We start from the raw sequence: 14786 nt of genomic DNA, 5'->3' as shown, positions 1-14786 counted from the left end.
CCGAATGTCCACGATGGGCTCCCTTCCTTCAGCAACAAGCCCCCAGAAGAACGGGCTAGCTGGAGCTTTATCCCCACGCTCGCTCAAACTCCGATACTGGAGAAGGCGGCCCGGAGGATTTCCTGGTTGGTCCACGATGGACTAACCGGAGCCCAGCTTACCCTTAGCTGGTTCTCCCGGAGAATCCAGCCTCTGCGCTACAACGCACGCATGATGTGCGCATATACTGGGGCGGACGACGCTCTCTGGGTGACGCGCCATGATCTTCCGGCTGACTCCCTCAAAAGGAGATTCAAGACGCTGGGGAAGATACCCCGGGGCCAATCGGTCCCGAAACTGATCAAGAACATTAAGACAAACGACCAGTGTCCTCCGGTAAGCACTTGCACCTTCATTATTCTTCAACTTCTCAAAATTTTCTAAGTGTTTTAACTTGTTCCTCTAACCCTCCTCGCAACTCGATACTTTGGTGGAGGAGGATCTGCGCACCATACTCCGAGTACCTGTCAGCGGTGACACGGCGGAGGAGGATCCGGAGGACAATGAGGAGGAAGAGGAACGCGCGCCCCGAAAGGCTGCCCCTCGACCTTCGAAGCATCCCCGCGCCAAGGTTTCCGGCCCTGAAGCCGGAGCCAGCGGCGAGGCCTCCGCCAAGAAACCCAAAGTGACCAAGCCGCCTCCGCTCGACTCCAAGAAGGCGGAACGCGATCGCCTTAAACTGCTGGCGACAGCAGGGAAGCGCTCGCGTCGCAACATTCCGGGCGCGACGTAAGTTTCCGGGTACCATGCGTCTTTTATCTTGATAGACTTTGTTATTTATGTTTTCCCTTTGCTTACTTGCAGAAATCCGAGTACCACCGCCACGCGGACCAACGTGCAAGAACCCATCACAAAGTATATGAAGAAGTCCCCTACCGTTGGTCCTGCCACTCCTGCTCCGCCAAGTGCCCCCCAAGCTACCCCACAGCCATCTCCTCCTCCCGCGGATCGATCTCCTGCTCCTGCTGCATCCACTCCACCGGAGATAATTCCGGTTAGTAGCGGCAGAGCGGGCGGAGAAAGTTTCGGCGGCAAGGGCCCTGCCCCTGAAGAAGTTGAAGCACAAGGCCGTGAAGAAGCAGAGGTCACCTCCTCCGGCAAAGCTGAAGCCGCAACTGGTGATATGGTCGTGTTCCCTAAGATTTTTGGAGATCCGGCTGATCTTACCTCCACCCCCAAAGCCTATGCCACAAAGTTTTTCAACAAACTAACGGAGGCGGAAAAATGGGAGTTGGAGCAAGATCTGCTCAACTCAATGCTGAACAATGCCTGGGGCAAACCGGATGCCGAGACGTCGGAGATCCAAGACTTCAAAAGGGAAATCGGCCAGTTCTTGGACAAGCTTGTTTGCAAGCGAAAGGTAACCCCTCAGTAGCCCCCAAGTATTTAGGCGGAAACTAATGTAGTTAGCGTCTAGATACTTAGAAAAAACTCAAACTGAAGGAAAACTTAAATGTCGTGGCAGCCCCCAAGCATTATGGCGGAAAGATTTCCGGCAACAATGCTTTAGAAAGACTTAACCATAAAAAACTTGTGGAACTTACTCCTGCACTGACTGAATTTACAGGAACAGCAGGCTCTGCATTTTGAGCTGCATAAAAACATTACTCTTCAGCGCCGCGTCACCCTCAGCCAGGCGGAAAAGATCCAACACTTCAAAGAGGAGAATGCGGATCTGAAGAAGCAACTGTCAGAAGCCCAAGGTTGGTTTCCGACTCTCTTTGCCTATAGGTTATATTCCGCATCTCAAACTTAACGTTTGCACATCTTTTGAATAGGTGCACCCTCGTCCCTTGCTGCAGCTTCCTCCGAGCTGGAAACTCTTCGCGCTTCCTAGAAAACCCTCGAGGCAAAACTTGCCGAGACAGAGAAAAAGCTTGCTGAGAAAAGTTTGGAGCTCATCCGCAAAGAGGGCGAGTTCCAGCTCAAAAGGAAGACTGACAGTGAGACCATCAAGCAGCAGCAGAAAGAGCTGGGAGGACTCCGGAATTACATGGAGACAACGGAGAACTGCTGGGACCTGCTTAATTCCGACTTCATGGGTATGTCCTCGAAACTCATAGAGTTGTGCATATGTTGTGCTTAATTTGTTATACTTATGAAAAAAATTGCGTCCTCCAGATCCGCTTGGATATAATGAAGAACGTCGGAGCCAGTTCCCGCGTGATGATCTGCTTCAGCTGGTCGGAGAAGATTGCAAAGACCTCATCTCCGCCTCCAGGAAGATCTGCCACAACCTAAACATCAAGAAGAGCCGAACCTGCGATGTGCGCAAGCTCATCAAGAGGATGTATGTGCTTCCGGATTTGGTGGTGGATCTGCAAGCTTCCTCGGCACGGGGCGTGGCTGCCATGTCCTTAGCCATGTGCTTAGCGCACAATCCGGAGCTAGACCTTAACCAAGTAACTGCTGGTGTTCCTCCGGACGCGGACGTCAACGCACTGCTGGATGCAGTCAGTGGCTACGACACTCGCATTGCCCGGAGGATTTGCCATGATGAATTCTACGATAAGGTGGTTCTTCCTGCCGACGAGCCTCTTGAAGCTGAGCTTCTCAAGGAGCGCGAGGCGGAAGCCAAACCTGCTTAATCCGGAAGCCAGTATACCTGGACAAGCTCCAAGGACCAAGGTGGCGCTGCAACTCCGGCTGCAGATGAAGAAAAAGACGACGAGGATGTCTCCTCTCCCGCCAAGGACGCAGAGAAGGAAGCTCCGGCTGACGCAGAAAAGGCTTATGTCAATGTGGAAACTTCTCCGGCTAAGGAGAAGTAAAAAACTTATGCCTACGGAAAAGATGAAAAACAATGCATCATTTTGGCCCCGAGAGGGTTTGTAATATAACTTTAAATTCTTAAGTAGTTAGGAATGAAACATGTATGCATGGGCGGAAACAACTTATCCTGCTATCCGTTAATATTATTTGCATGTTTCGTTTTGTTGGAAAGCAAGTGCTGATTTCTATGTTTTCCGGCTTACTCATTTGACCTTCCGCGAGCCGGAAGACCTTTAGCCGGAAACGCTCGCCAGCAGCGATGAAGCCTAATGGCAATCCGTCAATAACCGCGGAAACAAGCCCCCAGCCAAGGTGTCGGAAATCTCTACTAGGAATCCACGAGTTCGCAACAAAAAATATTTCCATCAGAAAACTTAAGCTTACGTCCTAAAGGACGATTTTTGAAAATCACAACTTTCATACACGCCTAGGCGGAAATATCCAGCTCTGCGGTTTTAGTTGGAAAACATACACGATCTAAAAATGAATAAGTAAAGGAGGTAAAAGACTCAAAGAGTGAACCAAAAGCTTTATTTCATTGATCATGTATAACTATTACAGAGTATGTAACTCGGAAAATTGTGCTAAGTGTGGAAAGGACGTAGCTGTGCAATGTTCCAAGGGCGATCTGTTTCGTCGTAGATGTCATCCGGATCCTCTCTCTTGCGTTTCCGGTGCCAATTAGCTGGTCTGTCTTTTAACTCCCAGAAATCAACAAGGTAGTATGATCCATTGTGAAGTACTTTGCTAACGACAAAGGGTCCTTCCCATGGAGATTGCAGCTTATGGTCTTTCACCTGACGAAGGCGGAGGACCAAGTCTCCGGCCATGAATGAGCAATTCCGGACTCGACGGCTATGGTAGCGTCGGAGCTTCTGCTGGTATATGGTGGAGCGTTGGTCTGCTAAATTTCGAGCTTCTTCTATCAGGTCCACAGATAGCTGTCTGGCCTCGTCAGCAGTTTCTTCATTATAGGCGGAAACTCGTGGGGAGTCGTGGATGATGTCGGAGGGGAGGACGGCTTCGGATCCGTATATCAGGAAGAACGGAGTGAATCCAGTTGACCTGTTAGGGGTAGTTCGTAAACTCCACAAGACAGAATCCAACTCATCAGCCCAAGCTCCAGCTGCACGTCGCGGCGGTTCTTTAAGGCGTGGTTTAATCCCTGATAATATGAGGCCGTTAGCCCTTTCGACCTGACCATTGGACTGTGGATGGGCCACAGAGGCAAGGTCAAGCCTAATCCCTACGTCATCGCAATAATGCTTCAATTCTCCCTACGCGAAGTTTGTGCCATTATCAGTGATTATGCTGTGTGGGATGCCGTATCTCACAACGAGGCTGCAGATGAATTTTAGTACCGTAGCACTGATACGTCTCCAACGTATCGATAATTTCTTATGTTCCATGCCACTTTATTGATAATACCTACATGTTTTATGCATACTTTATGTCATATTTATGCATTTTCCGGCACTAACCTATTAACGAGATGCCGAAGAGCCAGTTGATATTTTCTGCTGTTTTTGGTTTCAGAAATCCTAGTAAGGAAATATTCTCAGAATTGGACGAAATCAACGCCCAGGATCTTATTTTTTCACGAAGCTTCCAGAACACCGGAGAGGAAACGAAGTGGGGCGACGAGGCGGCCACACGCTAGGGCGGCGCGGCCCAAGCCCTGGCCGCGTCGGCCTGTTGTGTGGGCCCCTCGCGTCGCCCCTAAACCTACCTCCTCCGCCTACTTAAGCCTTCGTCGATAATAACTCCAGTACCGAGAGCCACGATACGGAAAACCTTCCAGAGACGCCGCCGCCGCCAATCCCATCTCGGGGGATTCAGGAGATCGCCTCTGGCACCCTGCCGGAGAGGGAATCATCTCTCGGAGGACTCTTCACCGCCATGGTCGCCTCCGGATTGATGAGTGAGTAGTTCACCCCTGGACTATGGGTCCATAGCAGTAGCTAGATGGTCGTCTTCTCCTAATTGTGCTATCATTGTTGGATCTTGTGAGCTGCCTAACATGATCAAGATCATCTATCTGTAATGCTACATGTTGTGTTTGTTGGGATCTGATGAATAAGTGAATGCTATGTTATGTTGATTATCAATATCATCTATGTGTTGTTTATGATCTTGCATGCTCTCCGTTGCTAGTAGAGGCTCTGGCCAAGTTGATACTTGTAACTCCAAGAGGGAGTATTTATGCTCGATAGTGGGTTCATGTCTCCATTAAATCTGGGGGAGTGACAGAAACCTCTAAGGTTGTGGATGTGCTGTTGCCACTAGGGATAAAACATCAATGCTATGTCCAATGATATATTTGTTGATTACATTACGCACCATACTTAATGCAATTGTCTGTTGTTTACAACTTAATACTGGAGGGGGTTCGGATGATAACCTGAAGGTGGACTTTTTAGGCATAGATGCATGCTGGATAGCGGTCTATGTACTTTGTCGTAATGCCCAATTAAATCTCACAATACTCATCATAACATGTATGTGCATGGTTATGCCATCTTTATTTGTCAATTGCCCAACTGTAATTTGTTCACCCAACATGCTATTTATCTTATGGGAGAGACACCTCTAGTGAACTGTGGACCCCGGTCCATTCTTAACATCGAATACAATCAACTGCAATACTCGTTCTACTGTTTTATGCAAACAATCATCATCCACACTATACATCTAATCCTTTGTTACAGCAAGCCGGTGAGATTGACAACCTCACTGTCACGTTGGGGCAAAGTAATTTGGTTGTGTTGTGCAGGTTCCATGTTGGCGCCGGAATCTCTGGTGTTGCGCCGCACTACACTCCGCCGCCATCAACCTTCAACGTGCTTCTTGACTCCTACTGGTTCGATAAACCTTGGTTTCTTACTGAGGGAAACTTACTGCTCTACGCATCACACCTTCCACTTGGGGTTCCCAACGGTCGCGTGTTGTACGCGTGTCAAGCTAAATTTCTGGCGCCGTTGCCGGGGAGATCAAGACACGCTGCAAGGGGAGTCTCCACCTCCAATCTCTTTACTTTATTTTTGTCTTGCTTTACTTTTATTTACTACTTTGTTTGCTGCACTAAAACAAAATACAAAAAAAATTAGTTGCTAGTTTTACTTTACTTGTTATCTTGTTTGCTATATTAAAAACACAAAAAAAATTAGTTACTTGCATTTACTTTATCTAGTTTGCTGAATTTACTGTTGCTAAAATGGGTACTCCTGAAAATACTAAGTTTTGTGACTTCACAACCACAAATAATAATGATTTCTTATGCACACCTATTGCTCCATCTGCTACTACAGCGGAATTCTTTGAAATTAAACCTGCTTTACTGAATCTTGTTATGCGAGAGCAATTTTCTGGTGTTAGTTCTGATGATGCTGCTGCCCATCTTAATAATTTTGTTGAACTATGTGAAATGCAAAAGTATAAGGATGTAGATGGTGACATTATAAAATTAAAATTGTTTCCTTTCTCATTAAGAGGAAGAGCTAAAGATTGGTTGCTATCTCCGCCTAAGAATAGTATTGATTTATGGACTAAATGCAAGGATGCTTTTATTGGTAGATATTATCCTCCTGCTAAAATTATATCTTTGAGAAGTAGCATAATGAATTTTAAACAATTGGATAATGAGCATGTTGCCCAAGCATGGGAAGGAATGAAATCTTTGGTTAAAAATTGCCCAACCAATGGACTGACTACTTGGATGATCATCCAAACCTTTTATGCAGGACTGAATTTTTCTTCGCGGAACCTATTGGATTCAGCTGCTGGAGGTACCTTTATGTCCATCACTCTAGGCGACGCAACAAGGCTTCTTGATAATATGATGATTAATTACTCTGAATGGCACACGGAAAGAGCTCCACAAGGTAAGAAGGTAAATTCTGTCGAAGAAACCTCTTCCTTGAGTGATAAGATTGATACTATTATGTCTATGCTTGTGAATGGTAGGACAAATATTGATCCTAATAATGTTCTGTTAGCTTCATTGGTTGCCCAAGAAGAACATGTTGATGTAAACTACATTAAAAATAATAATTTCAACAACAATGCTTACCGGAACAATTCTAGTAACAACTATAGGCCATATCCTTATAATAATGGCAACGGCTATGGTAATTCCTATGGGAATTCTTACAACAATAATAGGAATACACCCCCTGGACTTGAAGCCATGCTTAAAGAATTTATTAGTACACAAACTGCTTTTAACAAATCTGTTGAAGAAAAGCTTGGGAAAATCGATATACTTGCTTCTAAAGTCGATAGTCTTGCTGCTGATGTTGATCTTTTGAAATCGAAAGTTATGCCTAATGAAAGCAATGATATTAAGTCATTTGCTACAGCAAACGCCATTCAAGTTAGAATTAATAAGAATATAAGATTGATGGCCGAATTGCGTGCTAGGTGGGAAAAAGAAGAAAATGCTAAAGAAGATAATATAGCTAAAGTTTGTACTATTACCACCACTAGTAACGCTAATGCTCCACATGTTGCTGCACCTCCTACTATTAATGGTAAAATAATTGGTGTTGGCAATGTTTCCACTTCTAATGCAAAACGTGAAAAACTGCCCGAAACTGCTAAAACTGCTGAAACTGCCTGTGATAAAACTGCTGAAATTTTTTCCAACATTGGGGACAATGATCCCATTGCTTTAGATTATAATGGTTTGAATTTTGATGATTGCCACATATATGAAGTTATAAAGTTCTTACAAAAACTTGCTAAGAGTCCTAATGCTAGTGCTATAAATTTGGCTTTCACAAAACATATTACAAATGCTCTCATAAAAGCTAGAGAAGAGAAATTAAATCGTGAAGCTTCTATTCCTAGGAAGCTAGAGGATGGCTGGGAGCCCATCATTAACATGAAGGTCAATTACTTTGATTGTAATGCTTTATGTGATCTTGGTGCAAGTATTTCCGTTATGCCTAGAAAATTCTATAATATGCTTCACTTGCCACCATTGAAAAATTGTTATTTGGATGTTAATCTTGCTAATAATTCTACAAAGAAACCTTTGGGGAGAGTTGATAATGTTCATATTACGATTAACAATAACCTTGTCCCCGTTGATTTTGTTGTCTTGTATATTGAATGCAATGCATCTTGTCCCATTATATTGAGAAGACCTTTTCTTCGAACTGTTGGTGCTATTATTGATATGAAGGAAGGTAATATTAAATATCAATTTCCTCTCAAGAAAGGTATGGAACACTTCCCTAGAAAGAGAATGAAGTTACCTTTTGATTCTATCATTAGAACAAATTATGATGTTGATGCTTCGTCTCTTGATAATACTTGATACACACTTTCTGCGCCTAGCTGAAAGGCGTTAAAGAAAAGCGCTTGTGGGAGACAACCCATGATTTTACTACTGCACTTTTGTTTTATATTTGAGTCTTGGAAGTTGTTACTACTGTAGCAACCTCTTCTTATCTTAGTTTTGTTGCATTGTTGTGCCAAGTAAAGTCTTTGATAGTAAGGTTCATACTAGATTTGGATTACTGCGCAGAAACAGATTTCTTACTGTCACGAATCTGGGCCTAATTCTCTGTAGGTAACTCAGAAAATTATGCAAATTTACGTGAGTGATCCTCAGATATGTACGCAACTTTCATTCAATTTGAGAATTTTCATTTGAGCAAGACTGGTGCCTCTTAGAAATTCTTCTTTACGGACTGTTCTGTTTTGATAGATTCCGCCTTTTATTTCGCATTGCCTGTTTTGCTATGCTTGATGGATTTTTCTATTCCATTAACTTTCAGTAGCTTTGTGCAATGTCCAGAAGTGTTAAAAATGATTATGCCACCTCTGAACATGTGAATTTTGATTGTGCACTAACCCTCTAATGAGTTGTTTTGAGTTTGGTGTGGAGGAAGTTTTCAAGGATCAAGAGAGGGAGATGATACAATATGATCAAGGAGAGTGAAAGCTCTAAGCTTGGGGATGCCCCGGTGGTTCACCCCTGCATATTTCAAGAAGACTCAAGCGTCTAAGCTTGGGGATGCCCAAGGCATCCCCTTCTTCATCGACAACATTATCAGGTTCCTCTAGTGAAACTATATTTTTATTCCATCACATCTTATGTACTTTGCTTGGAGCGTCTATTTATTTTTGTTTTTGTTTTGTTTGAATAAAATGGATCCTAGCATTCATTGTGTGGGAGAGAGACACGCTCCGCTGTTGCATATGGACAAATATGTCCTTAGGCTTTACTCATAGTGTTCATGGCGAAGGTTGAATCTTCTTCGTTAAATTGTTATATGGTTGGAAACGGGAAAATGCTACATGTAGTAATTGGTAGAATGTCTTGAATAATTTGATACTTGGCAATTTTTGTGCTCATGTTTAAGCTCTTGCATCATATACTTTGCACCTATTAATGAAGAAATACATAGAGCTTGCTAAAATTTGGTTTGCATAATTGGTCTCTCTAAGGTCTAGATAATTTCTAGTAAGGGTCGAACAACAAGGAAGACGGTATAGAGTCTTATAATGCTTACAATATATCTTTTATGTGAGTTTTGCTGTACCATTTCATACTTGTGTTTGTTTCAAATAACCTTGCTAGCCTAAACCTTGTATCGAGAGGGAATACTTCTCATGCATCCAAAATCCTTGAGCCAACCACTATGCCATTTGTGTCCACCATACCTACCTACTACATGGTATTTCTCCGCCATTCCAAAGTAAATTTCTTGAGTGCTACCTTTAAATTTCTATCCTTGACCTTTGCAATATATAGCTCATGGGACAAATAGCCTAAAAACTATTATGGTATTGAATATGTACTTATGCATTTTATTTCTTATAAGTTGCTCGTTGTGCGATAACCATGTTCCTGGGGACGCCATCAACTACTCTCTGTCAAATATCATGTGAGTTGCTATGCATGTTCGTCTTGTCTGAAGTAAGGACGATTTACCATGAGTTGAATGATTTGAGCATGCATATTGTTAGAGAAGAACATTGGGCCGCTAACTAAAGCCATGATCCATGGTGGAAGTTTCAGTTTTGGACAAATATCCTCAATCTCATATGAGAAAATTAATTGTTGTTGAATGCTTAAGCATTAAAGAGGAGTACATTATCTGTTGTCTATGTTGTCCCGGTATGGATGTCTAAGTTGATAATAATCAAAAGCGAGAAATCCAATGCGAGCTTTCTCCTTAGACCTTTGTACAGGCGGCATAGAGGTACCCCTTTGTGACACTTGGTTAAAACATATGTATTGCGGTGATAATCCAGGTAATCCGAGCTAATTAGGACAAGGTGCGGGCACTATTAGTATACTATGCATGAGGCTTGCAACTTGTAGGATATAATTTACATGATGCATATGCTTTATTACTACCGTTGACAAAATTGTTTCTTGTTTTCAAAACCAAAGCTCTAGCACAAATATAGCAATCAATACTTCCCTCTGCGAAGGGCCTTTCTTCTACTTTTATGTTGAGTCAGTTCACCTATTTCTCTCCATCTCAAGAAGCAAACACTTGTGTGAACTGTGCATTGATTCCTACATGCTTGCATATTGCACTTATTATATTACTTTATGTTGACAATATCCATGAGATATACATGTTACAAGTTGAAAGCAACCGTTGAAACTTAATCTTCCTTTGTGTTGCTTCAATACCTTTACTTTAAAATTATTGCTTTATGAGTTAACTCTTATGCAAGACTCATTGATGCTTGTCTTGAAAGTACTATTCATGAAAAGTCTTTGCTATATGATTCAGTTGTTTACTCATTACATTTACCATTGTCTTGGATCGCTGCATTCATTACATGTGCTTACAATAGTATGATCAAGATTATGATGGCATGTCACTTCAGAAATTATCTTTGTTATCGTTTACCTACTCGGGACGAGCAGGAACTAAGCTTGGGGATGCTGATACGTCTCCAACGTATCGATAATTTCTTATGTTCCATGCCACTTTATTGATAATACCTACATGTTTTATGCATACTTTATGTCATATTTATGCATTTTCCGGCACTAACCTATTAACGAGATGCCGAAGAGCCGCTTTCTTTTTCTGCTGTTTTTGGTTTCAGAAATCCTAGTAAGGAAATATTCTCGGAATTGGACGAAATCAACGCCCAGGATCTTATTTTTCCACGAAGCTTCCAGAACACCGGAGAGGAAACGAAGTGGGGCGACGAGGCGGCCACACGCTAGGGCAGCGCGGCCCAAGCCCTGGCCACGCCGGCCTGTTGTGTGGGCCCCTCGCGTCGCCCCTAAACCTACCTCCTCCGCCTACTTAAGCCTTCGTCGATAATAACTCCAGTACTAAGAGCCACGATACGGAAAACCTTCCAGAGACGCCGCCGCAGCCAATCCCATCTCGGGGGATTCAGGAGATCGCCTCCGGCACCCTGCCGGAGAGGGGAATCATCTCCCGGAGGACTCTTCACCGCCATGGTCGCCTCCGGATTGATGAGTGAGTAGTTCACCCCTGGACTATGGGTCCATAGCAGTAGCTAGATGGTCGTCTTCTCCTAATTGTGCTATCATTGTTGGATCTTGTGAGCTGCCTAACATGATCAAGATCATCTATCTGTAATGCTACATGTTGTGTTTGTTGGGATCTGATGAATAAGTGAATGCTATGTTATGTTGATTATCAATATCATCTATGTGTTGTTTATGATCTTGCATGCTCTCCGTTGCTAGTAGAGGCTCTGGCCAAGTTGATACTTGTAACTCCAAGAGGGAGTATTTATGCTCGATAGTGGGTTCATGTCTCCATTAAATCTGGGGGAGTGACAGAAACCTCTAAGGTTGTGGATGTGCTGTTGCCACTAGGGATAAAACATCAATGCTATGTCCAAGGATATATTTGTTGATTACATTACGCACCATACTTAATGCAATTGTCTGTTGTTTACAACTTAATACTGGAGGGGGTTCGGATGATAACCTGAAGGTGGACTTTTTAGGCATAGATGCATGCTGGATAGCAGTCTATGTACTTTGTCGTAATGCCCAATTAAATCTCGCAATACTCATCATAACATGTATGTGCATGGTCATGCCCTCTTTATTTGTCAATTGCCCAACTGTAATTTGTTCACCCAACATGCTATTTATCTTATGGGAGAGACACCTCTAGTGAACTGTGGACCCCGGTCCATTCTTAACATCGAATACAATCAACTGCAATACTCGTTCTACTGTTTTCTGCAAACAATCATCATCCACACTATACATCTAATCCTTTGTTACAGCAAGCCGGTGAGATTGACAACCTCACTGTCACGTTGGGGCAAAGTAATTTGGTTGTGTTGTGCAGGTTCCACATTGGCGCCGAAATCCCTGGTGTTGCGCCGCACTACACTCCGCCGCCATCAACCTTCAACGTGCTTCTTGACTCCTACTGGTTCGATAAACCTTGGTTTCTTACTGAGGGAAACTTACTGCTGTACGCATCACACCTTCCACTTGGGGTTCCCAACGGTCGCGTGCTGTACGCGTGTCAAGCACCGTAGGCTTTCCTCACTGGCTTTGCCTCGATCCACTTACTGAACTTGTCAACAGCGACCAAGAGGTACTCAAAACCGCCAGGAGATGATTTCTTTAATTTAACAATCATATCGAGCCCCCAGACTGCAAACGGCCAGGTGATAGGGATGGTCTTCAGCTCTTGGGCTGGAGCATTTGGTTGAGTAGCGTAGTATTGGCAACCTCGGCAGGTTTTCACCAGCTTTTCAACATCTTCTTTAGCTGTGAGCCAGTAAAATCCAAGCCGAAAAGCTTTGGCAACGAGTGACCTGGGGGCGGCATGATGCCCGCAATCCCCTGCGTGGATCTCTCTGAGGATTTCAATGCCATCTTGATTAGAGACGCATTTGAGAAATACCCCTGTTGCGCTTCGTTTGTAGAGCTGTCCATCAACGATTGTGTAGGATCTTGCTCGTCTGATGATCTGTCATGCGAGGACCTCGTCCTCTGGCAACTTCTGATCGATGAGGTAGTCCAGGAAAGGCTGTGTCCAAACCGGAATGATAGCCATCACTTCTCTAGCCGGAGATACTGCCACCTCTGGGTTTTCCGGGTTAGCGCCCTTCACAGAGGGTATCCGTAGGTGCTCCAGGAAAATGCCAGACGGAATTGGTTTCCTGCCGGATCCGAGCTTGGATAGCATATCTGCCGCTGCGTTATCATCTCTCCTGACGTACTTGACTTCGTATCCGAGGAAGCATTTGGTGATCTCGTCAACTTCGTCTCTGTAAGCCGCCATGACGGAGTTTCTGGCGTTCCAGGTTCTGCCTACTTGCTGTGCCACCAGGTCGGAATCTCCGCAGCAAATGATGTGCTTGATCCCTATTTCCTTAGCGATGCGCAGTCCATGTAGTAGAGCCTCGTACTCCGCCATGTTGTTTGTAGCTTCGAAGTGGATCTGCAGAACGTACTGCAGTTCTTCTCCGGTGGGGACTTCAGGGTGACTCCGGCTCCTGAGCCTTGATGCTGCTTGGATCCATCGAAGTGCATGACCCATGTCTCTGGTTCCGGCTCCAGGTCTATATCCGGAGCTTCTGTCCAATCTGCGACAAAATCCGCCAATATCTGGGACTTGATCGTAGTCCTGGCTTTGTAGTTGATGTCGAAGGCAGATAATTCAATGCCCCATTTTGCTGTGCGTCCTGTTGCGTCAGCGTTATTGAGAATCGTTGACAGCGAAGCTTTGCTCACGACTGTTACTGGATGCTCCTGGAAGTAGTGTCTTAGCTTCCTGCTACCTAGGAACACTCCATAGGCTAGCTTTTGAAAGGGAGGGTATCTTTGCTTGGATTCCGTAAGCACTTCGCTAATGTAGTAGACTGGCCGTTGGACTCCATATTCGTGTCCTTCTTCCTGTCGCTCCACCACGATGACGAGGCTGATGACTCTATTAGTAGCTGCCAGGTAAAGGAGCATAGGCTCTGACTCTCCTGGCGCTGCTAGGATAGGTGGGGAGGTGAGAATTTCCTTCAACCCTTGGAGTGCTGCATCTGCTGCCTCGTCCAAGACAAATTTGTCTGTTTTCTTCAATAGCTTGTACAGGGGTAGCGCCTTCTCGCCAAGACGACTAACAAACCTGCAGATTGCTGCAACACAACCAGTTAGTCGTTGCACATCTTTGAGACAAGTTGGCCTTTTGATGCACATGATTGCCTTGATTTTTTCCGGGTTAACTTTAATGCCCCTGTTAGAGACAATGAAGCCAAGGAGTTTTCCGGCTGGAACGCCAAAGATGCACTTCAGCGGATTCAACATCATCTTGTACCGTCGGAGATTCTCAAAGGTTTCTGTGAGATCGCTGATCAAGTCGGATCCTTTCCGGGTCATGACCGCGATGTCGTCGACGTAAGTGTGTACGTTTCGGCCAATTTGGTCCTTCAAGCACCGCTGCATCGTACGTTGGTAGGTGGCACCTGCGTTTTTCAAACCAAAAAGCATGGTAACATAGCAGTAAGTGCCAAACGGGTGATGAACGAGGTCGCCTTTTGGTCGGACTTCTTCATCCGGATCTGGTGATACCCGGAATATGCGTCAAGAAAACACAGAAGTTCCGCCCCTGCCGTCGAATCAATGACTTGGTCAATGCGCGGCAGGGGAAACGGATCCTTCGGACAATGCTTATTCAAGCCGGAGTAATCGATGCACATTCTTAGTATTTCAAAATTCTTTTTGGGTACAAGGACGGGATTTGCGACCCAATCAGTATTGATAACTTCTACTACAAAACCTGTCTCTAGTAACTTTGCTAATTCCATTCCTATGGCGCGACGCTTCTTATCTCCAAAGCGTCGCATAGCTTGCTTCACCGGTTTAGCCCCCGGGTTTATGTTGAGGTAGTGCTCGGCGAGTTCCCTTGGTACTCCGGACATGTCAGAAGGCTGCCATGCGAAGATGTCCATGTTAGCGCGGAGAAACTCGACGAGCGCGTCTTCCTATTTGGGATCCA

This window comes from Lolium perenne, chromosome 1, assembly GCF_019359855.2.
Source record: "Lolium perenne isolate Kyuss_39 chromosome 1, Kyuss_2.0, whole genome shotgun sequence".
Lineage (NCBI taxonomy): Eukaryota > Viridiplantae > Streptophyta > Magnoliopsida > Poales > Poaceae > Lolium > Lolium perenne.
This window is presented reverse-complemented; position numbering follows the sequence as displayed.